Raw genomic sequence first — 13,662 nt, 5'->3', positions numbered from 1 at the left:
TCCATAAAATTTGATACTACTTCGTATTAGAACAAGTGAAGGTACTCACTTCCCTAAGTCAAGATAGGCTATTATCTAGCTCCAGGCCTGCCCAACATTTGAAGGTTTTACGACATGAATTTTATCACCTATAAACCGATTTTATTGGCCAACTTTTATTATTTTAGTTCTTGTATTTTCATGTCAGCAATTGAAAGCTTGATTTTGCCTTATTTTGTAATAAAATATTTTCTTCTTCTTCTCGCGAAATATAACTTCATACTGATCAGGTTATAAATGATAAATTCAGCCATTATTCTTTAGTATCGAAGTTTCGTGCACGTTGTCGAACTTATCCGAAATTTTAACGATCACTTTTACTGCTTTAAATTGTATAGCTCGCGTCAGTGGTTCTCAAGAGGGCGTCGGGACGCTTCTAGATACGCGACTTTCATAAATGAACTTTGAGAATATCAGGAAACCAACAAAACATCGATTCCGATTAAAGTTCCAAAGAAAATCATTATTCCATAACTATTTCTACATCAATTTATGTGAAACAGTTTCTTCCTTTTCCATTTAATTAAGAAAATGAGTTGCTAATGAAGGCGTGAAGCATTTAAACATGTGGGAGGCCTTTTATATATGAAGTATAATTTTTGAAAGATCAGGAAGATCAATTTGTATTTGATTGAATGATTGAAGCAAAAACCAATATTTTGAGAATTGTTTTGAAGTTATTCATTCCGTTTTGTTCTATTAATTGCTTAAGACGAGTTTTATCCTGAAAACGTTGAATATTCAATAGGAATATAGTAGCGGATGTCTTGATTTCAAAGCCTACACATGGAAAAGGGTGTACTGTACTGAACAAATAGTTCAATTTATTGAAAATCTGAGCGTGATAGCAGAAAAAACAGAAAAACTGCTCAATAAACATTTTTATATCTACCTTTACATCCATAACATTATAATGCATACAATTTTTTTGCATAAATTTTTCCAGTTTCCGTTTATAATTTTTTGATACAATGTTTGAACTTAAAATGAAAAATTTATGATCCCTTATAATTTCGCATAATTTACAATTCACACCAGATTTATTTCATAGAAATCATAGGGGATCCATGTATTCAAAACAACAGTTGATCGGTCTTACCGAAGTATTTCAAACTTTTAACTTCAGAGGAAAAACTAACAATAAACACATTTACAACCTTGATTTATAATTTCTTTCAATTTCAATTGAGGTGAAATTTACAACATATGAATTAAGAAACATTAGACACAAATGAACTGCAATATGAATCATCAAAAATGATGAATTATTTGTCGTTTTTTCCTCCGAATTCCTCACAAATCTCCATCAATCTTTCGTTCGAAGAAAAAATATCGAATAATTTATGTAATCTAACTACGGATACAAAAACTTAATACATATCATACAAAAATGAAATTTATTTTTAGAGATGCAACCATTCCTGAATAGAACATGAAAAATACCTTAACGTATCACTGGAATCTACATTAATATATCACAAGGCTTTCAGAGCCACATCCTACATAAAATAGAGCATGACATAGGGGATTCAACTAACTTATATACTTAGGTGATACTTTTGTACAATAAACTTACATATCTACTACACATTTAAAAATGGTAATTCACATTTCACTATGTTCTCAAAAACATATCTACATTGAAGAAAGTGCAGTTTGAATAGACGTTTACAAAATAACTTGGAAATGAGGACGCGAATTTTAACACTTATATTTGGAACCCTCCAATTTCAACTCATTGTATGATAATTCGTTTCATTGAATGTGAAAATATATGCTGTTGCTGTCTGAAGTTCAAAAAGTTGGACAATGAAAATATTTGAATGAGTTTTCACAAATTTTTTGGAATTGAACCTTTGACGTTATTGAAAGAAAATGAAGGGATTCATTGTTCACTTAACAGTATAAATTTCAGCGAATATCTTTGGTTTTGAATCGTGTGAAAATTCTACACGCTCATTCAACTATAATTTTAAAATTTTTGTCTTTCTCGGATATTTTTTTTGTCATGAATTTCATGGTACGGAATTTCCGCTGAAGAATGAGACGGTGAATTTTTGCAGCTATACAAATGGACTTGGAAGAAGAAAACTTTCCGAAAATAAATCACGAAAATGTGGGACAATTTTTGTAATTTGCAACACTTAACGCTATACACAATTTATTCGATTTCTAGTAGGTTTTTATTGTAGTTCGGACGAATACATTGTGTTCATGTGACGGATTTTGTTCTTGGAACGGTGGTTTTTCACAAATGAACCTAGAAAATTGTTCGCACAAGTTCATCTTCTTGCATTCAGTTGTCCACAGTGATGGGTCGATACCTGAAAAAATGGCAACAATGTAGTATCTGTAAATGAGCAATTGGATTTCGAAGAAATGAAGCTCCTTTCGCAGTTGCCTGATGATTTGTTGTGGTCTTTTTTTTTTAAATATGCAATATCATATATACTTCATTCAGATTTATTTTAGCAGTCGGTTGGCCATGAAATAATTTTCTCAAGTTTTTGTAACTAGAACGAAGTTAGGTTGGCACTCATGAAATGTCGTTAATGTCATAACGCCGTTGCCACAACTTATCTCAATTAATATTCCGAAAATGCCGAAAGTGATTGAAAAAGGAGACAGGGTTTCAGAAAGTGCTAGAATTCAGGTCCGCTCATTCAAACAGTTATACCCTGATATTCTAAAACCCTAATACGTCAGACGGTAGCTAATATATTCAAAATGTAAGATAATTTATATAACGTTTCATCTGAATCTAAACGACTTATATTTCAGCTGAATATTTCCACAATCAGAAAGATTGTGAATGAAGAGGATGACAAAGAATTTCCTTCTATTGGGAGACCCAAAAAAGTGGTGGCATTTGAGAATTTTATGTTCGAGTGAATTAATGCGAAAAGTTTACTACAGGATTTTCGATAAATGTCATCGGAGAATAAGTTCCCTAAAATGGATTTTTTTATTTTTCATTTGACTTGTCCTATACAATGTAAATGTACTAATAACTACCTAATTATTATTATTACATCAATGTATTAAGATGAATAGCCACAAATACGCGCAAGTTGCCCAGTTTCTTGTTTATTCATGTGGAATTTTTGTTCAACGGTGAAGTTGCTTCTTAACTTGAAACTTCCTTCAATTCCTTTTACTTATATTGATGCAAGATGATTTTTGTTGAAGAATTTAACATTCTTGTAATTATCTGTTAATTCCTTCGGGAGATACCCATTCCCAACCACTGCATCATATGCATTTCATCTTCGGGTTAATATTTTTGAAATCTACAAATGATGTAAGCCAAAGAAGATAACGAACATTAACTCTCCTCAAGCTAGTGCATATTATGATATTATACTGATATCTGATATCTTGTATTTTCCATGCAAATATCTGTATTTGGTATGCCTTCAATCAGTTTGTATAATCTTCAATTATGTTCGTCACATATTTTCCGAAGAGATTCGACATTGTGATAAAATACGTAATAACAGAAACTTTTACGTAGAACGGGCAACATAGCGTTGATTTAAAACCCAAAAATATTTTGACAAGCTTCATAACCCCACATTCTCGTACTATACAGAGTGAAATGTGTCAAATTTCCATGGCCAACCGACTGCTAAAATAAAATTGAATGAAGTATAGGTACATCTGAGAGATAATTTTACTTTTCGTCATAAATCTAATTACTTTATACACATAGTGTCCGATAATCCTTGTAAAATATTAGAACTGGTGATAGACCAAGTCATGACCGACTTTCTTGGATGGTTTTAAGGAAAAGAGCATCCACTCCCTCGTTTAAACATAAAACTATTGATGTCTGCGTGTTCTCCACTTTTTGCAGATGGTCAAATTCTAGTAGCCAGAGACAATAACATTTTTTTTCGAAAAGCAACCATATCTACAGCAGTGGTCCTCTATATTTCATATGAATTAGTTGTGCTGGAGTTTTTCTATTTGCTGCCAGCCCATTTTATATTTTTTTGAACTCGTGCACGTGTGGAAATCGCCATATATCGCAGAATTTCACCGCTTCGAGAAGTAATAGTTTTCGCAAGTTACCTTGGCATCAAATGAAACATAATAAACCTATTCCTCTACTAATTAATAAAAACCTATTAAAATTTTACGATTCACCTTGCTGACCATACTTAATTTGTATAATTGCTAACAAACTAAAAATATTTACGAGCCATAAAGTATGGAGAAATAAATAATATGTTAGTCGCTCTACCTGTAACTGTTTCATTTTTATTGTTATTACAACATGGCGTCGGCTACATTTGTCATTTTATGCATTATTTCGCCAATATCTGTACCGTTTACGGCATTTTAATTGAGAATGTTGGACGAAAACGTGTCTAAAATGGCGGTTTAACTTGGCACGTTACAGCCTTCCGGAATGATTCCTATTTAATTCATTGGACTAATTAAAAATGCATCTTTTATTTCGATCGGCCACTGGTTGATGACAGTTTTCTCGGGTTATGAGGTTCGATAAGGGAACAAGAGCTGTTAAATCTTTTTTATTTGCTTTTAATGGTATCTGGTTCGTTGGTGGTTTCGGCATTCTTTTTCGGAAATGAGTGTCTTAGCATAAAGATGACAACAGTTTGCACTGTGCTTGTGTCAAGGTAGTCTGACCGTTAGTTTGGAGGCTACAGTCGTTTGAGTGACCCACTATATGATTTTCCTGACAATGAATAGAACGAAATTCATTTTATGAAATAAATTGATCGAACTAACGTTTGGGGTTTTTTATAGGGAGAATAATTAGAGACACGACGTATATCATATACTCTGAATCAGAAAAAATATAAGACTAGAATATGTGAAAAAAGATTGGGTTTATATTTGAAAATGAAAGTTACTACTATATCACTAAAGTGTAGATTGAAAAAAACTTTGGCTACGTCTCCGCAGTCTACATGAAAAAGTGCCTGTAGAATGTTTGAATGTTATATTTGTGTCGCTGAAACTTTACGAAATAGAGGTGTCAGCCAAAGTGCCAAAAACTTAGTTTCCACTTAGGTATAACTTGAAAACAAAAGAAGCCTGTAGAGGTATTCGGGGCAACTGTGTGCACTTTTGCTTTTCAAGCCATACCCTGTTTCAAATGTTGAAGCTAGGAAAATTAAAACATATTCATAAGTTAGAGAATTTTCTAATCTATAAAAAAACATCAAAAAGCAAACAAACAAAAACGTTTTTTCCCGCAAAAAATAATATAATATTGAAAATCGGAGTGCGTTCACATGCCCCGTATTGTGGGTAAGTGTGCGCACCCCCACGGGGTAAGTGAAGACAGTGCTTAGTGAACCACACAATCAAGACAAATTACAAAATAATAATGTCATCAAACTGTTACAATATTAGAGAAATGCTGTTTATTGTCAATACAGAAGCGCCTTTTTACAAGTACTACATTATTGTTCGTGCCACAATTCCTGGTGAACACAACACTTGATACATTCCCCTGTTGGTGGCTCTTCATATTTTTCTGAACAAATAGGACAATATTGATCGAGTCTTAACCAAGAAAATCAACAATGTCATAATTTATTCCCCACTGAACTAATGCCCATATAATGAATCTATGCGCACACTTACCCGCGCACACTTTTCCCAGTAAGCCAAAATTTGAATTGACGTTCTTATAGAGTTGAGCAGCTAAGAGAACCTAAAATTTTTTATTATATATTTGGATTTAAATGCGCATGATCGAATAAAATATTGTTTAACACTGTCGGACTCGGAACTTGGACCTGGCAGAATTTGCAGGGATGCTTAAAATTAACAAGAAAACAAGTGAATTTGATTGTTTGCAAATAAAAAGTTAACGTACGTCGCACGGCGCACTCCTATGAAAAACTAATTTGGCGATTCTGCGCCCTTGCTTCACCCAAATGAACCCCTCTTTCATACATTGCATAGTCGAGATATACGCACTGCGCATACTTACCCTCTGCGTTCAGTAACCCCGAAAGACACTATGCATTTTTAGTAATGGCGTTGTTTTACTTGTCAAATGTCAAAAATTGACAGCTTCACAACTGACAGCTGCCCAAATAGCATCAGACTATTCAGAATTAAAGGTCCTATTGGAAAACCTTTACCCCTTAAGATTTCTCATATTTGTGAAAAAAAATTCGAAACAGTCCAAAATTTCTTCCCTAACTTTTGTGGAGTAGTATATTTGATCATCACAGAAGTTTACGACGATCTCTTCGAAATAAAGATTCCCTTACAATGTATAAACATTGAAATATTTAAAAGCGATACTTCGTTTGTGAGATGGTTCTGAAGGAAGCTCGACGTCGACTACTGGGTGGCAAAAATTTAATTGCGACAAAAACGGCCTCCGCTACAGCCGGAAAATAATGCGCCGTGAAGGATGCGGCTGTTTCTCGCCGACCCTCTAAACTCGTGTATCGCGAACGCGTTACTTTTATTTGCAGTGCTGCGGGTATAACCCTGAAATCCATAAAATTTTGTCTGCGACTCTATACAAAATTATTGTAATAAGTAGTTATATCTGTTCGTAATTTACGACGTCATTCGGACCGCTGTCTCGCAAATCACTGAGCGCGGATTCTGAAAAATCGTAAAACCCCTTTCTCTAATTGTTAGGCATCGGGAGCTTATGTCTTCGCCGAATGGATCTTGCGGGGGGGAGTTACTTTAGCGCGAAAAATTGCCCGGAGGAATTTTAAGAACCTAGGAATTCGTTTTACGACCGAACAGGTATCGACTATCAATATAGTGTGCTTAGACACACTAATCTTCACAAACTGATGAAAATGAGGTTCATGGTTGTGACCCTTATACGTCATCCATACATTATACAAAACGCCCAAACAGAAGCAGCTTGCAAACGGTCGAAATGTAATATGAAAATTAAATTGCATTGATGAGGTGAAACTAAAGATGTTGTAAAATTAATCGTAGGATCCGTTGGCAAGTTCTATCCAACCTTTCTATGTAAAAGTATTCGCCAGCTGTCTTCAGAGCTACAAGTACTTTAAGTAATTGTACAAAAACTCCAAATTATTGTACACAGTACCTACCTATATTATTGGGTGGAAAATATCGCCGTTTTGAATGCGTTTGAAAGGGAAGGTGGGGTGTGAGTTAAAGAAACAGAAGATTTTTCACTTTTTCTTGGATATCTCGATAACTAGGCGGTTTAGCGTAAATAGTGTTATATAACCAGAAATCCAAATTCGATCAGACGAATATAACAAGAGATATCATAGATTGAAAATTGCAATTTTTGAAAAATGTCATTTCCAAATTGAAAATCTAAACTATGAGAATTAGGCTTTCGAAATTGCTCGCAAAGGATTCAGCGTGTTCGAAAACCTATATTTTCATACTGATATTTCAAATATCTGGCCCAATTTAGTAGAAAATAATTTTTTTTGTTTTTCCACTTTCCAGAGCTATCTGGAGTGCAATTCTCTATTGAATCATGAACTGTTTGGTTTTCTAGAATCTTCAAAACAAATTCTATGCACTCCATATCCTAAGACAGTAATAGAACATCCTGACTTGCAGACAAAGTAGCAAATAGGTCATTTTAGGGGGGTCTAACCCCTTGCTCATTTTTGACCCAAAAAATCTAGATTTTCGAAATCGAGTTTTTGTGCTAGGGTGAAAGCCTAGGCAACGCTGATTATATAACCGTAAATCCCAATTCGATCAGACGAATATAACAGGAGATATCGCAGATTGAAATTTGCAAGTTTTTGAAAAATTCCATTTCCAAGATGAAAATCTAAACGAAAGAAGATAGGCTTTCGAAAATAGTCGCAATAGATTCAGCGTGTTCGAAAACCTATATTTTCATACCAAAATTTCCAATATCTGGCCCTGTATAGGAGAAAATAATTTTTTTTGTTTTTCCACTTTTCATTTTCGAGTTGACTTCGAAGAGCTCTCTGGTGTGCAATTCCCTATTGAATCATCAACTGTTTAGTTTTCTAGAATCTTCAAAACAAATTCTATGCACTCCATATCCTAGGATAGTAATGGAACATCCTAATTTTCAGACAGAGTAGCAAATATGTCATTTTAGGGGGGTCTAACCCCTTGCTCATTTTTGACCCAAAAAATCGAGATTTTCGAAATCGAGTTTTTGTGCTAGGGTGGAAGCCTAGGCAACGCTGATTATATAACCGGAAATCCCAATTCGATCAGACGAATATAACAAGAGATATCGCAGATTGAAATTTGCAAATTTTTGAAAAATGCCATTTCAAAGATGAAAATCTAAACGAAGGAAGATAGGCTTTCGAAAATACTCGCAATAGATTCAGCGTGTTCGAAAACCTATATTTTCATACCAAAATTTCAAATATCTGGCCCTGTATAGGAGAAAATAATTTTTTTTGTTTTTCCACTTTTCATTTTCGACTTGACTTCGGAGAGCTCTCTGGAGTGAAATTCGCTATTGAATCATCAACTGTTTGGTTTTCTAGAATCTTCAAAACAAATTCTATGCACTCCATATCCGAGGATAGTAATGGAACATCCTAATTTTTAGACAGAGTAGCAAATATGTCATTTTAGGGGGGTCTAACCCCTTGCTCATTTTTGACCCAAAAAATCGAGATTTTCGAAATCGAGTTTTTGTGCTAGGGTGGAAGCCTAGGTACCGCTGATTATATAACCGGAAATCCCAATTCGATCAGACGAATATAACAGGAGATACCGCAGATTGAAATTTGCAAATTTTTGAAAAATGCCATTTCCAAGATGAAAATCTAAACGAAGGAAGATAGGCCTTCGAAAATAGTCGCAATAGATTCAGCGTGTTCGAAAACCTATATTTTCATACCAAAATTTCAAATATCTGGCCCTGTATAGGAGAAAATAATTTTTTTTGTTTTTCCACTTTTCATTTTCGACTTGACTTCGGAGAGCTCTCTGGAGTGCAATTCGCTATTGAATCATCAACTGTTTGGTTTTCTAGAATCTTCAGAACAAATTCTATGCACTCCATATCCTAGGATAGTAATGGAACATCCTAAATCTTAGACAGAGTAGCAAATATGTCATTTTAGGGGGGTCTAACCCCTTGCTCATTTTTGACCCAAAAAATCGACATTTTCGAAATCGAGTTTTTGTGCTAGGGTGGAAGCCTAGGCAACGCTGATTATATAACCGGAAATCCCAATTCGATCAGACGAATATAACAGGAAATATCGCAGATTGAAATTTGCAAATTTTTGAAAAATGCCATTTCCAAGATGAAAATCTAAACGAAGGAAGATAGGCTTTCGAAAATAGTCGCAATAGATTCAGCGTGTTCGAAAACTTATATTTTCATACCAAAATTTCAAATATCTGGCCCGGTATAGGAGAAAATAATTTTTTTTGTTTTTCCACTTTTCATTTTCGAGTTGACTTCGAAGTGCTCTCTGGAGTGCAATTCGCTATTGAATCATCAACTGTTTGGTTTTCTAGAATCTTCAGAACAAATTCTATGCACTCCATATCCTAGGATAGTAATGGAACATCCTAAATTTCATACAGAGTAGCAAATATGTCATTTTAGGGGGGTCTAACCCCTTGCTCACTTTTGACCCAAAAAATCGAGATTTTCGAAATCGAGTTTTTGTGCTAGGGTGGAAGCCTAGGCAACGCTGATTATATAACCGGAAATCCCAATTCGATCAGACGAATATAACAGGAAATATCGCAGATTGAAATTTGCAAATTTTTGAAAAATGCCATTTCCAAGATGAAAATCTAAACGAAGGAAGATAGGCTTTCGAAAATAGTCGCAATAGATTCAGCGTGTTCGAAAACCTATATTTTCATACCAAAATTTCAAATATCTGGCCCTGTATAGGAGAAAATAATTTTTTTTGTTTTTCCACTTTTCATTTTCGACTTGACTTCGGAGAGCTCTCTGGAGTGCAATTCGCTATTGAATCATCAACTGTTTGGTTTTCTAGAATCTTCAAAACAAATTCTATGCACTCCATATCCTAGGATAGTAATGGAACATCCTAAATCTTAGACAGAGTAGCAAATATGTCATTTTAGGGGGGTCTAACCCCTTGCTCATTTTTGACCCAAAAAATCGACATTTTCGAAATCGAGTTTTTGTGCTAGGGTGGAAGCCTAGGCAACGCTGATTATATAACCGGAAATCCCAATTCGATCAGACGAATATAACAGGAAATATCGCAGATTGAAATTTGCAAATTTTTGAAAAATGCCATTTCCAAGATGAAAATCTAAACGAAGGAAGATAGGCTTTCGAAAATAGTCGCAATAGATTCAGCGTGTTCGAAAACTTATATTTTCATACCAAAATTTCAAATATCTGGCCCGGTATAGGAGAAAATAATTTTTTTTGTTTTTCCACTTTTCATTTTCGAGTTGACTTCGAAGTGCTCTCTGGAGTGCAATTCGCTATTGAATCATCAACTGTTTGGTTTTATAGAATCTTCAAAACAAATTCTATGCACTCCATATCCTAGGATAGTAATGGAACATCCTAAATTTCATACAGAGTAGCAAATATGTCATTTTAGGGGGGTCTAACCCCTTGCTCACTTTTGACCCAAAAAATCGAGATTTTCGAAATCGAGTTTTTGTGCTAGGGTGGAAGCCTAGGCAACGCTGATTATATAACCGGAAATCCCAATTCGATCAGACGAATATAACAGGAGATATCGCAGATTGAAATTTGCAAATTTTTGAAAAATGCCATTTCCAAAATGAAAATCTAAACGAAGGAAGATAGGCTTTCGAAAATAGTCGCAATAGATTCAGCGTGTTCGAAAACCTATATTTTCATACCAAAATTTCAAATATCTGGCCCTGTTTAGGAGAAAATAATTTTTTTTGTTTTTCCACTTTTCATTTTCGAGTTGACTTCGGTGAGCTCTCTGGAGTGCAATTCGCTATTGAATCATCAACTGTTTGGTTTTCTAGAATCTTCAAAACAAATTCTATGCACTCCATATCCTAGGATAGTAATGGAACATCCTAATTTTTAGACAGAGTAGCAAATATGTCATTTTAGGGGGGTCTAACCCCTTGCTCATTTTTGACCCAAAAAATCGACATTTTCGAAATCGAGTTTTTGTGCTAGGGTGGAAGCCTAGGCAACGCTGATTATATAACCGGAAATCCCAATTCGATCAGACGAATATAACAGGAGATATCGCAGATTGAAATTTGCAAATTTTTGAAAAATGCCATTTCCGAGATGAAAATCTAAACGAAGGAAGATAGGCTTTCGAAAATACTCGCAATAGATTCAGCGTGTTCGAAAACCTATATTTTCATACCAAAATTTCAAATATCTGGCCCTGTTTAGGAGAAAATAATTTTTTTTGTTTTTCCACTTTTCATTTTCGAGTTGACTTCGAAGAGCTCTCTGGAGTGAAATTCTCTATTGAATCATAAACTGTTTGGTTTTCTAGAATCTTCAAAACAAATTCTATGTACTCCATATCCTAGGATAGTAATGGAACATCCTAATTTTCAGACAGAGTAGCAAATATGTCATTTTAGGGGGGTCTAACCCCTTGCTCATTTTTGACCCAAAAAATCGAGATTTTCGGAATCGAGTTTTTGTGCTAGGATGGAAGCCTAGGCAACGCTGATTATTTAACCGGAAATCCCAATTCGATCAGACGAATATAACAGGAGATATCGCAGATTGAAATTTGCAAATTTTTGAAAAATGCCATTTCCAAGATGAAAATCTGAACGAAGGAATATAGGCTTTCGAAAATAGTCGCAATAGATTCAGCGTGTTCGAAAACTTATATTTTCATACCAAAATTTCAAATATCTGGCCCTGTTTAGGAGAAAATAATTTTTTTTGTTTTTCCACTTTTCATTTTCGAGTTGACTTCGAAGAGCTCTCTGGAGTGCAATTCGCTATTGAATCATCAACTGTTTGGTTTTCTAGAATCTTCAAAACAAATTACATGCACTCCATATCCTAGGATAGTAATGGAACATCCTAATTTTTAGACAGAGTAGCAAATATGTCATTTTAGGGGGGTCTAACCCCTTGCTCATTTTTGACCCAAAAAATCGAGATTTTCGAAATCCAGTTTTTGTGCTAGGGTGGAAGCCTAGGCAACGCTGATTATATAACCGGAAATCCCAATTCGATCAGACGAATATAACAGGAGATATCGCAGATTGAAATTTGCAAATTTTTGAAAAATGCCATTTCAAAGATGAAAATCTAAACGAAGGAAGATAGGCTTTCGAAAATACTCGCAATAGATTCAGCGTGTTCGAAAACCTATATTTTCATACCAAAATTTCAAATATCTGGCCCTGTTTAGGAGAAAATAATTTTTTTTGTTTTTCCACTTTTCATTTTCGAGTTGACTTCGGAGAGCTCTTTGGAGTGCAATTCGCTATTGAATCATCAACTGTTTAGTTTTCTAGAATCTTCAAAACAAATTTTATGCACTCCATATCCTAGGATAGTAATGGAACATCCTAATTTTCAGACAGAGTAGCAAATATGTCATTTTAGGGGGGTCTAACCCCTTGCTCATTTTTGACCCAAAAAATCGAGATTTTCGGAATCGAGTTTTTGTGCTAGGGTAGAAGCCTAGGCAACGCTGATTATATAACCGGAAATCCCAATTCGATCAGACGAATATAACAGGAGATATCGCAGATTGGAATTTGCAAATTTTCGAAAAATGCCATTTCCAAGATGAAAATCTAAACGAAGGAAGATAGGCTTTCGAAAATAGTCGCAATAGATTCAGCGTGTTCGAAAACTTATATTTTCATACCAAAATTTCAAATATCTGGCCCTGTTTAGGAGAAAATATTTTTTTTTGTTTTTCCACTTTTCATTTTCGAGTTGACTTCGGAGAGCTCTCTGGAGTGCAATTCGCTATTGAATCATCAACTGTTTAGTTTTCTAGAATCTTCAAAACAAATTCTATGCACTCCATATCCTAGGATAGTAATGGAACATCCTAATTTTCAGACAGAGTAGCAAATATGTCATTTTAGGGGGGTCTAACCCCTTGCTCATTTTAGACCCAAAAAATCGAGATTTTCGAAATCGAGTTTTTGTGCTAGGATGGAAGCCTAGGCAACGCTGATTATTTAACCGGAAATCCCAATTCGATCAGACGAATATAACAGGAGATATCGCAGATTGAAATTTGCAAATTTTTGAAAAATGCCATTTCCAAGATGAAAATCTAAACGAAGGAAGATAGGCTTTCGAAAATAGTCGCAATAGATTCAGCGTGTTCGAAAACCTATATTTTCATACTAATATTTCAAATATCTGGCCCAATTTAGAAGAAAATAATTTTTCTTGTTTTTCCACTTTTCATTTTCGAGTTGACTTCGGAGAGCTCTCTGGAGTGCAATTCGCTATTGAATCATCAACTGTTTAGTTTTCGCAATAGATTCAGCGTGTTCGAAAACCTATATTTTCATACCAAAATTTTAAATATCTGGCCCTGTTTAGGAGAAAATAATTTTTTTTGTTTTTCCACTTTTCATTTTCGAGTTGACTTCGGAGAGCTCTATGGAGTGCAATTCGCTATTGAATCATCAACTGTTTAGTTTTCTAGAATCTTCAAAACAAATTTT

General features: G+C 34.6%; 1 protein-coding gene across 1 annotated transcript in view; it reads right to left on the bottom strand.

The window, feature by feature from the left end:
- Positions 1-905: 905 nt before the first annotated feature.
- LOC123306298 (protein doublesex) overlaps positions 906-13,662 on the bottom strand; it is a 94,686-nt gene continuing 81,929 nt past the window's right edge. The window contains exon 5 of the mRNA XM_044888223.1: positions 906-2,363. The gene's annotated coding sequence lies outside the window, so the exon portion shown is untranslated. The remainder of the gene's footprint in view (positions 2,364-13,662) is intronic.

This window comes from Coccinella septempunctata, chromosome 2 (assembly GCF_907165205.1).
Source record: "Coccinella septempunctata chromosome 2, icCocSept1.1, whole genome shotgun sequence".
NCBI lineage: Eukaryota > Metazoa > Arthropoda > Insecta > Coleoptera > Coccinellidae > Coccinella > Coccinella septempunctata.
This window is presented reverse-complemented; position numbering and strand designations above follow the sequence as displayed.